Source organism: Crinia signifera, chromosome 1, assembly GCF_055691185.1.
Source record: "Crinia signifera chromosome 1, ASM5569118v1, whole genome shotgun sequence".
NCBI classification, from domain to species: Eukaryota; Metazoa; Chordata; class Amphibia; order Anura; family Myobatrachidae; genus Crinia; species Crinia signifera.
The window spans coordinates 342,744,066-342,760,580 of NC_139217.1; positions in this window are offsets into that span (position 1 = coordinate 342,744,066).

Below are 16,515 nucleotides of genomic sequence, written 5' to 3' on the forward strand. Positions count from 1 at the left end.
GCAGAGCAGTGGAATAATCCTGATTGATTGGTTCTGCAATGCAGAGATCACACACAACTGCAACAAACAGGACATTTTTTTCATGCTCATTTTCTACAAAGACACAACCTCCCAAATTCCTACTGCTCCCTTACTACGGCATTGATCAGCGACTACTGAGCACCCTGCAGAATTAGGCTACATTTATTTTATGTTAATCTCTTGATTAAAAAGTGTACTATAAACTCTGATAATATTCTCATAAATGATCATTTCAGTTTTCAGTCTTTGATGTAGTATCCCAAGTACAACTTGCCCTTCGAGGTTACTTATTTTGGGTATGACTTTCGGGATATTTATTTAGAAATGAACATAGAAAAGTTTATTTATAAATAAAATATAATCATGTTATGTTCTGTTCATTTTAAAAATGTGTAGACTAGGAACATATTAATACCAATGTTGCACCGGGCTTACATGTGAACTATATTTGAACAAGTCATTAGGTCACATTTGGATTTACTGTACTAGCAAATCCAGCTAGAGTTTCTGGGCAACAGGATATCCCCTCTAAGGCACCACTGACTTTTGTAAAATGACTATAATGGTAAATGCAGAACTTGTAGAGGCGATTTCCAAATGTTGTATGGGGAAGCCTATCTACAGTAGGAGCAGAAATGGAATTGGCTGTAGCTTCATGGAGGTACTGTATGTGACCGGACTGGAACTGGAGGAGTGCTGGAAAACCCGAATGAGGAGTAGATTCTGGAATCAACTGGAGAATGCATAATGCAGTTAACTGGTCTGACCGATTTTTGGAGAGTTTCCCCATTTTTTAAAGCGGAAATCATTTACATGAAAATATCAACCTGGTTTTCCAGTGCAAATGATTGTCACTTAAAAAAATGGGAAAAATCTCCCCAAATCTCTCAATTTCTGATTCTCACACCCCATTATATTTGAAAATTATGAATTCTAAAGTTCTTAAATGATCCTCTCTGGTGCTAGTATACAAAGGATTTCATGACGATAATCCCTTAAAATGGTGTGTAGCTGGGAACCAGAAACCAACAGGGTGTGATTGTGCACAGGAAAAAAAGAATGTGTACAGAGGTGTAGGGGGGGCAGTTCCAATGCGAATACAGCCACTGCCAGGCACCTTACTTATAGTGCAGATCCTGGTTAGCCAATGCTGGGCTCTTTCCAGACTGAGGGCCTAATTCAGACCTGATTGCGAGGCATTTTTAGCAACTTTGAGCAAATTATCAAATGGACAAAACCATGTTACACTGCCAGTGGGGCAAATGTAACATGTGCAGAGAGAGTGTACAACCACATTCCGGGATGCATCAGCATGACATCATAGGTCACATAATTGCACATTGTCCCTGTCCACTGCTCTGAGGTAAATTGTGGTGAAGGTGATAGAGCTGATGGAATTGATGGCGCCGGAGGCTGAAACTGAAGGGGCCAGGGGCTGGAGAAGGGGTTGGAGTTGAAGAAGGTAAGGGGCTGCAGGCTGAGGAAGGTTATGAGGCTGGGGCTGAGGAAGGTGATGGGTCTGCAGGCTGAGCAAAGTAATGGGGCTGTGGACTGAGGAAGGTGATGGCGCTGCAGTTTTTTGGGCTATAGCTGAGAAAGGTGATAAGAGCTGTGGCTAAGGATCATTGTATTTAGGTGTCTCAGATTTTTGTGTAGGCCAGTGTGTGTGTGTGTGTGTGTGTGTGTGTGTGTGTGTGTGTGTGTGTGTGTGTGTGTGTGTGAGAGTGTGTTTTTCTCTGTGGGAGTCAATGTGTGTATTTATTTTCGTGTCGGGGGACATCGTGTTTTTTCCCCCCTGTGGGGGCTATTGTGCATTTTTTACCCATTGGGGTCAATATTTTTTTTCCTGCCAGGGACATTGTGTGTTTGTGTACACAGGGTATATGGAGGAGGGCGGCTGAGCGCCATGACATAGGTTTGCTCCGGGTACCATGGTTTCATGCTATGCCTCTACATATGTTGTGTATTATTGCCTTTAGAATACAATGTTGGTGGGACATGAGTTGAATAAGTAAAAATTTGGAGTGACATTTAATGGTATGAGATCTCGACTTAAAAGAATGCGAGTTACAGTAAAAATCACACCTTTTGCCATGAAAATCACACATTCTTACCTTTAAATTTTTCAACACAATTCGCATCCAGATGTTTTCCCATTAAAATGCATACAACTCACAAATTTAATAGAATGCGATTTTGGGAAAACTCAAACAGGACCATGCACAGACTAGTGCGAAGTGTACATGGTTCTGTCCATAAAAGTGTGTAAAAGTACAAATAAAAAAATAAAATGGTGTGGGGTCCCCCCTCCTGAGCATAACCAGCCCCGGGCTCAAAGAGCCAGCTCTGGTTTCAAAAAATCATGGGGCAAACCAAATGGGGTAACCTGGATTTTTTTAAACCAGCACCAGGCTCAAAGGCTAGTCCTGGTTCCCAAAATGCAGGTTCTTGCTGGGACTCATAGTTCCACAACAATACACAATAGTTTGTTCTATTTTTACACAAAAATCAGCCCGGTGCCCACCGCACAGGGGCACCGAGGACAGCCCAGGGCTTCATCCTGGGCAGGTAAATGCTGGGGGGGGTCCCCACTTCCCAAGGATCCCTGCCCAGGCTGACTGGTCAGGGATGCATGCTTTGTCTCCCCCCGGCTGTGGCATTCCCCTACTGGCTGGTTGGGCCTGGTGCTGGTTCTTGAAATACGGGGGACCCCTACTCGTTTTGTCCCCCATGTTTTGGGAACCAGGACCACACCTTGAGCCTGGTGCTGGTTTGAGCCCAGGGCTTGTTATGCTCAGGACCCCCTCCTGTTTTTTTTTTTTTTAACAAAAAATGCACATTACCATGTCTCTAAAATCGCATACTGAATGTCCACTAATTCGCACATTTTCATGACTAAAACTCACACATTTTCATGACTAAAAATCGCACCATATCGCAATTTTCACCCACAAATTTGCATTCCATTAAATAATTTCTTTTTATTTTTTTTATTTCCCGATTTTCGGAAAATGCGATAATGTGCGATTTTAGAACCTTACTAAAAAAATGGCATTCCATTAAATGTTACCCTTAGTCTATGAGATGTGAAGGTGATGTTCGCCAATAAAAAAGATCCATTGGGGGGCGTGGCCTAGCTGAGGAAGAGAGAGGCAGCACATCGACGGAGCTCCCTCACAATAGCCCTGAAAGTGCTCCTGATTTCCCCCTAAGTACGTGCCCCAGCCCCTCACTGCCTACTAGGGGTGCCTCAGATCAGTTGGGGACAGTGTGGGAACAGCTGCAGAGTCGGGGGACCTCCTAAAGAGGTCCCCGCGGATTGCGGCCTAGTACCCCCTCCGAAGCCGGGGCCTCGATTTAGCTACCTGCCCGCCGCTTGAGCTCCACGGCGGCGCGAGCCCGTTTTCGGCCCGCCCGCCGCCCGAGAACCAGACCCAAGGACTCGGGATCCCCCCCGACCTGCCTCACCCCCCCTGGAGCCTCTCCCCCTCACCTGAGCGGCGGGGAGAGCCACAGAAGCCGCGCCGGGTCCAGCATCACAGCCGCGGCGGCCATTTTGGATTTCGGGAGACGCAGCAGCAGCGTCTCCTGAACCTAAACAGACCAGCTCCTGGGGCTGCCACGCACTGCCAGGCTGAAGACACTGGGGCACTGCCCCCAGACACCACACAGGAGTCCCAGCACGTTGGAATTAAAGGTACTGGGCACGGGGGGCGTGGCCTGACGGCGCTGTGAACCAGACAGTAGCCCAACACCCAGTACTCTCACTGTGCCATTTCTTTGAAGGATAGTTGGCGCCTGCACCCACCTGCCAGATCTGCACAATACCAGGCTCCTCACCTAGTACAAAGTCTGGCACACTACCCATCCACAAATACAGTAAAGCCTGACCAAGGTAACAGGAGCCCCATCTGGTGATCATATGTTTCAGTGCAAGCCTATTAAACACAGGGGTAGCCCCTTTCCTGGGCTGCCCAGAAACCTAGGTCTACATATGCGTCCATAGACCCTCTGTTTTTTTTTTTTCTCCTGCCGTCCCGCTTCCACAAGAGATGTCGTAAACAACTCAGCCTCAGTGGAAACACCAGCATATACAATACATCAATTGTCATAATCCTATTCCCAGGAGAGGGAGCCCTACTATGCCTCCCAAACGCAGTAAGCAGCCTAAACCGATCTCACAGATACCTTTCTTTAAAGCCTCTCCTCACAACCCCCGTCCTAAGACTACAGACAATACTGCTGTTACTATGGACTCTTTGCCCCCTGAGCAGAGTACAGGGACGCCACTTGTGGCGGCTGCCAGCCCACCTGCAGACCCCATTGGAGATACGGACGCTCTCACTGTGGGCACCCTGAAACTCCTATTTACACGTTTCAAGGATGACGTTACAGCAGAAATCCGGGCAGCGGTGCAAAACTGCCAACGCTCTGTTGACGAGCTGGGTGGCCGCACCAACCATCTAGAGACCAAGATGGAGGAGGTGGTTAGCTCCCATAATGGCCTCATAGTCTCCCATGATGCGCTTGAAGCTGAGGTGAGAATGTTGCGAGATAAGGTGGCAGATATTGAGGACAGATCTCGTCGCAGTAACCTTAAGCTACGGGGTGTCCCGGAGAAGGTGTCAAATAGCAGCCTGCACGACTACGCTGTAGACCTGTTTAAAAAACTACTTCCTCATGCTTCGTCAGCGGACCTTATTATAGATCGAATACATAGGTTGCCCAAAGCCAGAGCGGCCCCCGAAGGTGCCCCCAGAGATGTGCTGATGAAGATGCACTACTACCACATCAAGGAGGCTATTCTGAAAGCTGCCAGACCGTCCGCAGAATCTTCAGCCATCCTCAGGGATCTACAGATCTTCGGTGATCTATCTACAGCTACTCTGATCCGACGACGCTCATTCCAACACGTCACCTCGGCCCTCAGGAGAGCAGGTATCCCATATCGCTGGGGGTTCCCCACCAAACTGCTGGTTTCGTATCAAGGCTCCACTGTTGCTATTTCCGACGCAGAGGAGGGCCTAAAACTCCTGTCTTCCTGGAACATACTTAATGCCCCGCCCGGTCCTTCGTCCACCCCTCGACTTCAGCAGGACTGGTCTGTGGTTGGGTGAGGACTGGTAAGATGAACTCTGACTGCTTTTACAAATGTTTGTCTTTGTTCGGTCTTCCAACGGCCCCATGCATGTCAAAGAACACCGTTAGATTGCTTTAAGTACATAACCTACCACATGCAGGCCGGAAGGAGGACAAAGATTGGTCAATGACTAGACCAGACGTTTTCACTAGTTAAATATTATATGGTTTACTACATAAGAAGTTGATGTTGCTGTTTTCTACTCTTATGTTTTTGGAGTTTAAATTGTACTGTTTTGAGGCATACGGAGAAATTCCCCTCGAGGTTTCCTAGATATATGACATCATCACATAGAGAGATGTAGTTCCCCTATTGCGCATTCTATAGCGACCTCCACTAACTACAATCCTTTTCTCAATACAATATTATACAAATTAGGAGTAACAAGATTTACCTCGGCTACTCGGGGAGATTTACACCCTAGCCCACCTGGGGGGACGGTAGGAGAATAGCCACTACCCCCCCACTACAATTGTACCCAACCGCCTAGGTAGGATGGTTGGTTTTGGTCCCAAGTGGGATCACTCCCCTTGTTACACCCCTATGTTGTTCCCAACTGTGTCTTTTTGTGTTTTTGGTTTATGCAACTCATACGCCTTACATGTGTCAGGTAGATACTGTATTAGTATTTCTAAACGTTGTGTTTATCTCCCTTCAGAGATAGACTATGGTTAAGGTACTTTCTATTAATGCTAAGGGGTTGAACTCCCCTCAAAAACGGAAGTTAGCCCTAAATTACTTCCATAAACAGGGGGCTCAGATAGTCGCCATTCAAGAAACGCACTTCCAGAATCGTAACCCTCCCTTATTCACAGACCATAGATACCCCTATTGCTATACGGCCAGCGGCCCAAGTAAGAAGGCGGGAGTAGCTCTTCTTATTGCTCAACAATGTCCCTTTATCCTGACCTCACAATACGCCGACCCTGAGGGAAGGTATCTAATATTGACGGGCCTGTTGGAGAATATTGAGATAACACTCGCCTCCTGTTATGCCCCCAATACCAAACAAGTACCCTTCTGTAAAAAGTTCCTTAGAATTCTGCATGAACGTACTAAAGGGGCCCTCCTACTGCTGGGTGATTTTAACATGGTCTTAGATCCCATTATCGATAGATCGAGACCACTTAGGACTACATGCCCGAATAGGCAACAGGACTTTTCTGCACGATTCAGACAATTATTGGCAGAGTATGAGCTGTTTGATGTGTGGCGGTCCAAACACCCTTCGGTGCGAGACTACACCTTTTATTCACACGTCCATAGCTCGTACTCAAGAATTGACATGGCTCTTGCTGATAGGTGGACACTTCCCTCCATTTGTAAAATTAATATACTGCCAATCAGCTGGTCAGACCACTCCCCCCTAGCCCTAGTGTGGAAAATAGGAAAACGTACAATCACGCCAGGTCAGTGGAGAATGAACACCCATATGTTAGTCAAAACAGATGTCCAACAGGCCATACAAAACTCCTTGGACCTATATATTGACACCAACAGGCCACAAGACACATCCATATTTGTACACTGGTGTGCATTAAAAGCAGTAGTGAGGGGAACATCCATACAAATAGCCGCTAAAATTAAAAGAGAGCTCAAACAGCGCTATGCTGCAGCTGAAATGGAAGCAGCCAAATTAGAAACGGCCCACAAGGCAGATCCTACAAATAAATCTTTATTCAGCAAACTCCTTGCAGCTAGGGAAAGGGTTAATACCTTCTCGCTGGCAGAGGTCCAGTATAATTTACAGCGTCTTAACCAAAGGTACTATACCCTTGGTAACAGAGCTGGGCGTCTGCTAGCTCGAAAACTTCGCGGCCGTAGAGCTAAAGAACGTATCCATGCGATACATACACCCAAAGGTGCAAAAGTTACAGACCCCACAGGGATTGCCAATGCGTTTGCTGAATATTATGCACGACTATACAATCTGAAAAATGATCCTGACACCCCACAACCGTCTCAGGCGGACATTAATGACTTTTTGGGTGGGCTTTCCCTCCCATCTCTAAACCATGCAACTTGTGAAGCACTTAATACCCCTTGGACAATTGGAGAAGTTGAAACCGCCATTGACGCTCTTCCATTAGATAAAGCACCCGGCCCTGATGGATTCCCTTCTAACTTTTATAGGAAATTTAAAAACACATTAGCCCCAACCTTGACATCAGTTTTTAACGAAGCGTCCAATTCCACCAACTTCCCCAAAGAAATGTTGGAGGCTCGTATTGTCACCATCCCCAAACCAGGTAAGGCTCCCACAGCCGTACAAAACTATAGACCCATTGCACTACTAAACGTAGATGTTAAATTATTTGCTAAGTTGATTGCCAACCGAATCTCCCCCCTTTTACCCGGCCTGGTCAATCCAGATCAGGTGGGATTCGTGCTAGGCAGGCAAGCGTCAGACAATACGCGCAGAGTTATAGATATTATGGAATTCTGCCAGATGCAAAAACAGGCGCTACTTGTCTTATCATTAGATGCGGAAAAAGCATTTGATAGACTACACTGGGACTATCTACAGACTACCCTGCGTCATTTTGGCTTTGCGGGTAGGATACTCCAATCCATATTTGCTTTATACTCCTCCCCGTCGGCGAGGGTGTTCTCCAACGGTTGTCAATCAACTCAATTTGACATAACGAACGGCACCCGACAGGGATGCCCCCTCTCTCCCTTGATCTTCGCCTTGGCCATTGAGCCACTGGCTGAATGTATTAGAACGCAGAATACAATTCTTGGACCTGTTATAGGAGGAACCCCCCATAAAATAAGTTTGTTCGCTGACAACGTACTGCTGTGCCTCCTCGACCCAGAGACATCTCTCCCCCACCTGCACAACATCCTTGACAATTACTCAAAGATATCATTTTACAAGCTTAATACCTCTAAGACTGAGGCCCTCCCTATTGGTATACATGAAACGGTAGTCAAACGTTTGAAAGACAAATATAAATACGCATGGAAAACCAACTCAATTAAATATTTGGGTATTAACCTGGCTAAAGATAATAACATTCTGGACCTTAACTATAACCCGCTACTGCGGGCTTTCGAAACACTCACGAAAGAATGGATGATGAATGAGGTGTCCTGGGTGGGACGCATAGCAGCTGCAAAAATGGTGCTTTTACCCAAGTTAATGTACCTCTTCCGAACTATCCCCCGATCCCTCCCCACAGTGCTCTGTAATAAACTTAATAGAATACTCTCAGCGTATATATGGAGGGGAGCGAAACCCAAAATAGCAAAAATGATTCTGTCCTTCGCTAAAAGTGAGGGGGGCCTTGCTTACCCTGATCTAGAGAAGTACCACTCGGCATGCATCCTAAATCAAATAAGGGACTGGCTCACAGGGGACACAGCGAAACCTTGGGTGTTGATCGAAAGAGCCATATTGACCCCACTTGACCTTGCTGACCTGCTTAGATTGCCACCATCTGCTATTACATCCAAGCTTGGAAAGTGTAAAGCCATCCACTCCACCTTAACAACATGGCATAGATTGGTCACCTCCAGGGATGATATTCTATTGCCCTCTCCACAACTGTCTCTACGCTCTATTGCAGCCCTAATCCCAGACCTAAATATAGACACTTGGTCTGAGTTGGGTCTGCTGACGTTACAAGATGTCCTGTCAGATGGAATCGTGGTCCCATTCTCACACCTCCAGATGCGATTCCACGTCCCAAAACAGGACTTCTACAAATACCTCCAAATCAGGCATTGGCTTCATGATTACATTCCCAAACCCCCTGCCCAACTTGCCATACCAAAAATAATACTCTCCCTTCTGGAGTCTCGGTCCACAAAAGGTGGTATATCCCGCTGGTACCAATGCCTGATCACGGAAAAGCTGGGAAATAAATTCCCTTCGAAAGTTAAATGGGAGTCAGACTTACCAAACACATTTTCAGATGAAATATGGAAATCCATCTTTCACTCATGTTTTAAGGTATCAAAGTGTGTAAACCACGCAGAAATGTACTATAAACTAGTGCATAGAGCATATCTCACCCCGGCCCGGCTAAACAAGTTCTGGCCTAGTGTCTCTTCACAATGCTGGAGGAAATGTGGAATGGTGGGCAATATCCTACACGTGTTTTGGTCCTGCCCAGCTCTCCGTCCACTATGGAAAGAGATCGCAAACCTCATTGCCTCGGTACTGGGTCGGGACATACAGTTAGACCCTCTTTCTGCCCTATTTCATTATCACCCGGGTGCTCTGTCGGTTAACGAGAGATACCTTATAGGCCACATTCTGATAGCCGCTAAAGCATCTATAGCCCAACTCTGGAAGTCACCCGACATTCCAAGCATACAAATGATGGAAAATAAGGTCCATAAACATTTTCTATTTGAGACAGCAGATGTGAAATACCAACATCTATACACATGAAATGGTTTAGCTGGAGCACCTACAGGGAGAGATCGGGCCGCCCTCACTTATCCTCCAGCACCAACCCTATCGATCTATCTGTACTACACTCCCCGACTCCCCCCTGAGGCCTGCAAATGTTAAAGATCATACCTAATGTCTAACCTTGACTCTGTAAATTTGAATGTATGTTTATACAACCCTTTACCTGACATATATATGTTCATTACCTGTATCAAAAATGTTTGCATAACCCTATACCTTTCCACCCTTGCTTTTTTCCTATGTTTGTTTTCCCCTTCATACCCATGTATTTCAAAAATTTGAATAAAAATCGAATATTAAAAAAAAAAAAAAAAAAAAAGATCCATTGGAGGCAGACCCTTTTGGAATGGAATACAGGTGAATATTTCCCTGGAAATTCTGCCGTCTGAGAGGAGACATGCTAGGGGTCTAGAAGGAACTATAGTAATTGGGAAATAGTACAGGAGTGCCGCAACCTTGCTCACTCGCCAGGGAGGAAGATGCTACATCCTGCATTGAATGCAGGCTGACCATGAGCACCCACCCCTGACAATGAGCAGTTAATTTAACTGTGTGTGCCCTAATTTGTAAGGGCATTACTGTAAATATTTATACAGTATATGTATCTTTATTTTAAATTTGTTAATTTTAGAAAAAAAATCACTAGGACTTGCTCTAGCACTCTGGAAGTATCCCCCACCCTTCCCCCAGGGACTAATTAGGTAAATGGAAGTTTCCAGTTGGCTTAATTAGTCAATAATGACTAATGATAATGGGTGTCTGTGTGTGCAAGTATGTTGTGTGATTTCGGAGTGTGACACACCTGTTTGTGTGTTACTGGCCTACCCTCCCCCCCCCCCCCGTCCCTACACTTAGACATCATAAGCGAGAACTACATCTCCCAGGATCTACTTCAGAGTAGACCCCAAGCCAGTATCAGCAGCAGAGGGTGCACCGTTGCTTGCTGCAGCACATGCTGCATGGTTCCAGGTGGGAGCCATCCTTTCACTATTTGGTGTTAGAAGGGCTCCTGGGATAGACCAATTAACTATGCAGCAGCAGGTGAACAGCAGAGCTCCGTTGGTAGAACAGAGGTCACACTTAGATCCCACTGGGAACCACACAGGTGCTGCTGTACATGTAGTTGCCTGCCTTCTTACTGTAACATATTTCCTATGTTCATCTTCCTAGTTCCACTTCCTACCCATACCCCTCTTATTCTCTGCTCCAGTCTTACAGTACTTAGTTACTCCCTATTTCATGACTTCTACCCCATTCTGATATACCTCCCTTCTTTTTCCTTATATGCAAATGCCTCTTGCATTTCCCCACACTCTCCTTGCATTTCCCCACACTCTCCCCCTCACTTATCCAAATCTCACTTCCTCCATTTCTGCTGTACCCTCCTCAGTTATTTTATCGCTAACTCATTAGGACAGTAATGGAAAAAAGGGGAAAAACTGAAGCCAAAAGTGCATAAAATTTGGGGTTTCTACATTTCCCACATGGCAGAAGTCTTCAGCTCTATCCATGTTGATTAGTAAAAATCACTACTTTTTTTGTTGTCACCATTTTGACCTATACATCATTTGTTAACTTGTAAATGAAAGATTAACCATTGACAAAGTCCTGTGTGGATATAGGGTAAATATAGGGTAAAGAAACTGTAATGCTGGGTACACACCAGCACAATTTGGGCTCAATTCCCCAATTTTGACCAATTGAATGTAAAAAGAGCAGAATTGGACATGCTTTCAATGCAATTCTGATCCGATGCGCGTCCCCACCGGTCGTTTGGTCTCTTTGGAGATTTTACCTGCTGCGCTAAAAACTTGTCATTTACATTGGCTTGGGTACATATCGTGAGCAGATAGTCTGCTCCACCAGATCGCGCGACCATCGTACTATTTCAAGGATCGTACGATGGCCGTGCGATCTGTTGGAGCACACTATCTCGTCATTCTGGTGTGTATCCTACATAAGATCCACAGCAGGGCCGTCTTAACATTAGGAAGGGCCCCTGGGCAACCTAGTTCACTGGACCTAGTCACCTCCCCAACCCTCACCTCTCTGGCTCCCTGTGCGGCAGCCAGTCAGCTTCCGGTGGCCGGGGATCCGATCATCTTCGCTGGGGGATCCGGGCAGCGGGATCAGGGCAGCGGCGGTAGCTAGGAGCCTGCCCTGAAGTGGCAAAGCGCTATTAACTGGCGGGGCGGGAAGCGCTGTTGCATTTGAAAAGACTGGCCAGACGCTGATTGGCTGAATTCAGCCAATCAGCGTTCGGCCAGTTTTTTCAAATGCAGCAGCGCTTCCCGCCCCACCGGCAAATAGCGCTAATGGGAAAGATGGTGGTCGGGTGGCGGGGATCCGACCATCCTCGCTGGGGAAGGGGATCAGGGCGGCGGTGGCGGTAGCTAGGAGCCCGAAGCGGCGAAGCACTATTTGTCGGCGGGGGCGGGAAGCGCTGTTGAATTTGAAAAGACTGGCCGGATGCTGATTGGCTGAATTCAGCCAATCAGCATTCAGCCAGTCATTTTAAATGCAGCAGCGCTTCTCGCCCCCCCTGCCGGCAAATAGCGCTTCGCCGCTTCGGGCTCCTAGCTACCGCCACCGATGCCCTGATCCCCCTGCTGGATCACCCAGTGAGGGTGATCAGAACCCCGGCACACGGACCCCCGAAATTATATTCACTGCTAGCTAGGAGGTGAAGCGCTATTTGCCGGCGGGGTGGGAAGCGCTGTTGCCTTTTCAAAGACTGGCCGGATGCTGATATTCTGAATTCAGCCAATCAGCTGTCGGCCAGTCTATTCAAATGCAACAGTGCTTCCCGCCCCGCCGGCAAATAGAGCTTCGCCGAATCAGGCTTCTAGCTACCGCCACCGCCCTGATCCCCCTGCCCGGATCCCCCAGCGAGGGTGAGCGGATTCCCGGACCCCGGCCACCATCTTTCCCATTGGGCTGGGCCGGGGGCCCCTAGGTCCTAGGGCCCCCGGGCAACTGCCCATCGTGCCCAATGGGAAAGACGGCACTGATCCACAGTGAGAATTTACAGTTGAATACTTGTACCTGCAGAATACGGGTGGAGAAAACTCTGACCTCAACAGTAAGATTCTTGCAGCTCTTATCGCCAATGTGGGATGTATAAACATGTATTATTGTGCGAATATTCATATTTTAATAACAATTGATACTTATAATAATGGATTTTATTGTATTAAAGGCTTAAAGCCAAATTTTATTGGGTGTTATTTTATGCTAAAGATAATTTTATAGGCATCCATATTGGTGAATGGCATTAATAGTACATTTGTATAGCCCCTTAATAGGAATATCTCCTTTGTATTATCTAGTAAAAGGTTGACCACTCCTTGTGTCAGGGCAAGTGCTGACAACCTGTATTTCACATATATTCCACACAGTACATCAATACAACACAACTCTTACCATGTTGAGAATAATCAGGTAGCAGAACTTAGTCTGGAGTAGCATTCATCATGGAATAGGCTGTAGCTGGAATTACAAGCAGCGTGAAACAGAATAAGTGGCCATTTATTCTCAGCTCACACTGTTTAAAAGGCCTAAATATATTCTGTCGTTTTGATTCCAATCAAGGACGGTCCAGCCATAGTAATTTGCCCACTTTCCAATAATGAAGAGAAGAACATCTTGAAGATGAAGCATGTGCAGATTGTGATAGTGTGAGTCATTTAGTCCAGAGTTGGCTCAAGGATATCGGCTGGCACTGTGTACGAGAACATTTCTAATGTACTGACTATGCTGGCATGCAGTACACTTAGTACAAATAGACTTCTAGCAACAGCACAAGTCTAACAGATACATCACGTTTAATAGAGCTAACATTATGGGCCTAATTCAGAGTTGCATAATAAAGTTGGTCACTTCTGCCATTTTTCCTACTTATTCCTCTAAGCCCCTTATTCAGATCTGATTGCAGTACAAATTTGTTTGGAAAATGGGCAAAACCATGTGCACTGCAGGTGGGGCAGATGTAACATGTGCAGAGAGAGTTAGATTTGTGTGAGTTATTTTGTTTTTGTGCAGGGTAAATACTGGCTGCATTATTTTTGCACTGCAATTTAGATTTCAGTTTCAACACACTCCATCCAAATTTAACTCTGCCTGCACATGTTACATCTGCCCCACCTGCAGTGCACATGGTTTTGCCCATTTTCCAAACAAATTTGTACTGCGAACAGATCTGAATAAGAGCCTAAGGGCCTTATTTTGGTTCATTCTTTCTGACAAAATCCTTCTTAGATGGACAAAACCAAGTGCACTGCAGGGGGGGCAGATGTAACATGTGCAGAGAGAATTAGATTTGGGTAAGTAATTTTGTTTCTGTGCAGGGAAAATACTGACTGCTTTATTTTTACACTGCAATATAGATCTCACTTTGAAGTAAAACCCAACCCAAATCTAATTCTCTCTGCACATTTTACATCTGCCCCACCTGCAGTGCACATGGTTTTGCCCATCTAAGAAGGATTTTGTCAGAAAGAATGAACCAAAATAAGGCCCTTAGAGGCTAGTCACAGTTGCATAGAAGACAACTGGATCTCTGCTTGCAACTTGATGAACATAACTGAGTGGCAATGTGGCATCTGTATATAAGTTTGCCATATTGAAGGCAAGATAATATGGGGCCTGATGCAGAGTTGCACGCTAATGCAATTACAGGTGCGATCCTGTATACAACTGATGTGCAAAATGATGCTGATACTACAGCTGGCTGGAAATGGATTGAGATACCCATCAGTGGCTGTGCTAATCTCAGCATCTTCATACACACATGCGGTTGCTGAGCCTTTGATAATCAACCATACGATTATGGTGGCGCCACATTGGCGTTTATGCTGCCAGTCCCCATATCGCCCCCAAATGGTCCCTGACTGTCAGCAATGCATGTGTAGTCAGCTGATAACCACTTATACCTTCATTGCATACACCTCTGAATATGGACCATTGTGGAGAGAATGCAAAGGATCAGGTAATGATATGAGAGAAGGAAGGAGTGTTATAGAGGGTACACACGGTGAGATATGGAATATTTGTCTATATTCGATTTCGCTTATACAGGTTGAGAATCCCTTATCCGAAATGCTCGGGACCACGAGCATTCCGGATAAGGGAATTTTAAATTTTTTGGAATATTTATTTTTAGACATACTTACCTGTCCCCTGGTGGTGCCCGGTGGTCCCTTGGCATCCACATTGTCCCCCGGAGTCCACAGCAGGCCTTCAGCACCGTCTCCGGCATCTCCAGCAGTCCTAGGAGAGCTTTGTGCGAGTTCCCAGGCACGACGGTGACGTCACCGGCCCGCGCACTCACGCAAAGCACTCCTGAGACCTCTGGAGACGCCGGAGAGGAAACTGAAGGCCTGCCATGGATGCCAGGGGACTTGGTAAGTATAAAAAAAGGGTTGGGGGGGGACCCCAAAAAATTCTAATTATTCCTAAAAACACTGTTTTTGGAATAATTCGGATACGGGATGCACGGATACAGGATACTCAACCTGTAAAAGCAAAATTGAATAGAAAATTTAATAGACAACAAATGGCTTTTCAACATTCGATCCAGATTTGATCCCAATGCACGCTCTCGTGTAGTGTAAATTTAAATAGAAAAATAGTCTAATCAGGCAAGACTATATCGTACAGATCTGTACGATATAGTCAAATCGAATGCATTTTGCGTACCATGCGATTCATTCCTGATTCGATCCCAATCGAATCGGGATCAAATCGCAAACAAATTGCACCGTGTGTACCCACTATTTTAGGGATCAGAATTTAAACAATGGTCTGATTTAGCAGTAGATGTATATACAAAGCCACACACAACCAGCTGTTCAAATCCATCCACTAAAAATGGTTGCAATGTTTCCCTGAGATGCGTGTGTGTATGTGTAAGGATATGGTGGAAGTGTGCGCTTGTGAAAGCTATAAGGGCAGAGTGTGTTTTAAGGCTAGGGGGCAGTAATCATGTGAGGTTATTATGGTCCACGTGTGTATGAGGCTATGGGGGAATATAGCTGTTACAAACTTACCTGATGTGGGTCTTCAGGAACCGCTCACACTCTCAGAGGCAGTGTTAAAATTGGACTAGTCAAAGTCCGATGTTACGATTATTTTCCTACATTTACTCTTAAAAAATGTCACTAACATTTTCAATTGGTCTTGCTGCCTTCTTCCTGCTGGCATGTACAGTATATTGAGTTATTTTTAAAAATCTTCCATAATACTAACTTTCTGCCTGTTCTAAATGCATCCCGTTAAATGCTACCCGGTACTTGTTTCCTAGCACGGCCACACCGATTCAGATCGGGGTGGTCGTGTCGGAAAAATCGGGTCGATCGCATCGCATGCGATTTGGTCGCATGCGATGCGATCGACGCGACCGACCGATTTTTGACCCGATTTTTTTCATTGAATCCAATGTAAATTGGGTCCCTGGGACCCAATTTTACATTGGATTCAATGAAAAAAATTCCCAACCCCCCCAAATTTAAGCGCGTTAACCCCAGCCCACGATAGACGCCAACCCGAAGCGTGGCGAGCGCAGCGAGCCCGCGAGGGGCGGCGGTACGCGTCCTCCGACCTTTTCATGCCCTACTATCCACGTCGGCGTGGAGTGAGAATAGAATAGTGTGGCGAGCCCGAAGCGTGGCGAGCGCAGCGAGCCCCGCGAGGGGACGCGGATACCTTCACAGGTAAACGCGTCCCTTCGCGGGCTTCACAGGTGTCCGCGTCGCCACGGACACCTGTGAAGCCCGCAAGGGGACGCGTATAACTGTGAAGGTATCCGCGTCACCTCGCGGGGCTCGCTGCGCTCGCCACGCTTCGGGCTCGGTGGCTCGCTGCGCTCGCCACACTATTCTATTCTCACTCCACGCCGACGTGGATAGTAGGGCATGAAAAGGTCGGAGGA